A 2,283-nucleotide genomic window follows, 5' to 3' on the forward strand; every position below is an offset into this window, starting at 1 on the left:
ACATCTGTTTCCCAAACTCGGAGGCCTAGGAGAGAACAATATCTAGGTCAGAATAAACTCTGTGTGTGTGTCTGCATGTGTGTGTGTGTGCGCGCGTGCGTGTGTTTGAGTACATGTCTGTGTTTTTTGTGTGCATGCTTGTACATGTCCACGTATGAGTGTATGTCTTGTATGCAGGCACATATGTGTGTGATCGAGTGTCTAGCCCAATTTATCACTCCTCATAAAGAATGACTTTGAAATCGTAATTGCACGTTGTCACAAACTGTTAAAATTATTATCCGTTTTAAATGATGATAATCGGTTAAAGCCGAGAGTTTACATCTTCATATGGACTGCATCCTGCTGAAAATCCCCTCCTTATGCTTTATTGCTAACATTTCGAATTGTATTAAAACATGTGGACCTTTCATTAGTGCCCCTTTCACACTGGCCAAAAACCTGCTAACATCTGCCTGTGGTGGTCAATGTTACATTGACTAAAGGTGGATGTTGGCGGGTTTTTTGGCCAGTGTGAAAGGGGCATAAGAAGTGATGGTACCTTCTTCGTAAGAAAAATACATCTATTATGCATCATGGATTGATGTTGGTGTTGTATACTTAGTAAACTATAAGTTTCACAGAAAAAGGTGCCTGTTGTATAGTCATGACTGGCAAACCTATCTCACAAGTCTGATTCACTCACATGATGCATGCAAAATGTTAACCGACTGTCATCAGTTGATTATAATCCACACATTTGTTTATGTCCTTAAAATAAAGGAGCAATCCCAGATAGCAAAATTGCTGTGGCCCCGACCCGTCCCACACCCGACACTTTCATCCGGCCCACATACCGTGTGGAATGATGGCACGTGGGCGGTCTGCTCCTGTTTGCCAGATCTGGGCCAGAACCAAGCCATAGCAATTCCGCATGTGCCACATATTTGCCAAAGGTGGCCCATATTTGTTTTGTGATATTTGGGCCATATTCACCATTTACCACAAGGGCCACTTCAGGGTCACATCCAGACTACATGTTGCAGAGAGCACCACATCTTTGCCAAAAAAGGCCACATTTGATTTGGCATAGTTGGGCCATATTTGCTGTTATACATGTGGGCCACTTCAGGCTCAAATCCATTTTGTCAGGGCCAGAAGACGGCCATCAGTGCCGCATCATTGCCTGAAGTGGCCCACATCCAGATGCTATCTGGGATGAAAGCCTTCAAATACACTTCCTGATCTGAATCACCAGATAATGTTGAAATCCATGTCTCATTTAATTACCAAGCCCTTTGTGTTTTACAGGTTGCCAGTTTGTCGTATGAAATACGGATCTATGCTGTTGCCTTTTGGACAAGTATGAAAGCAAAATAGCAGAGCCTTTCTAGTCATGCTGATGACAGATCGATTTGGTCCATCAGAGACTCCTGTACATAGACTTGATTGACCTATTAGCACTCTATTAGCAAGTATCAAAGTAGCTACATCTGTTTGATCAAATATTGCACAACACAATGTAAATATAAAATATAATGTGCAACATTTCCAGGGTCATCTGGTATACCACCAAGGGTTGACCTGTGTACCACTGATCTAGGACACAGGTGGGAATAATTGACGTAATTGGAAGGAGACAAAGTCAAGTGTTAGTCTGCCACCTAGCGGCCATTAGGGGCAGCGGCAGGAACCCTTTTTATATTCGTCTTGAAAAGGCCAATTTGGCCAAATATATTGTTTCATGAGATATTCAAATGGATTTGTACTTTTGAATTAGATTCACAGCTCATTTCCCGCAACCTAACAACTTCCCAGTTCAACTGAATACCGAAACCTGCTGTCCACTGCAAAGGACACTCAATAAAAACTCAGTGATTTTTTTTCTCCATGTTTTTTCAATGTAACATGACTCTTTTTCCATAACAGTTTTGTGATCTCATCTGAGTTCTGCATAACATAAACAAGATAAATACAAGACAATTAACTATTCTAACCATTTTGTTTTAACCAACCTCTGAGAAGGATGAAATGAAACCAAGAAAAGATGTTCAGTTATTTCAACGAGTTGTCACAAGGAAAATAAAATCTTCTCTTACAAACTCAACCAGGCGGTAAACAACACTGTCACAACACAGAGCCACCAGACTCTTAGGTCAAACGTTACTTTAAAACAAATACTAAAATAATACTTGATAAAGAAATATAAGAGAAATCCCCATCACAAAGTTTACCCATATGAAGTTAAACAATACAAAATGTTGCTGATTTCTCCCTCTCTCCCCCCCCCTCTCTCTCGCTGTC

The sequence above is a fragment of the Lampris incognitus genome, chromosome 11, assembly GCF_029633865.1.
Source record: "Lampris incognitus isolate fLamInc1 chromosome 11, fLamInc1.hap2, whole genome shotgun sequence".
In the NCBI taxonomy this organism is placed as follows: Eukaryota; Metazoa; Chordata; class Actinopteri; order Lampriformes; family Lampridae; genus Lampris; species Lampris incognitus.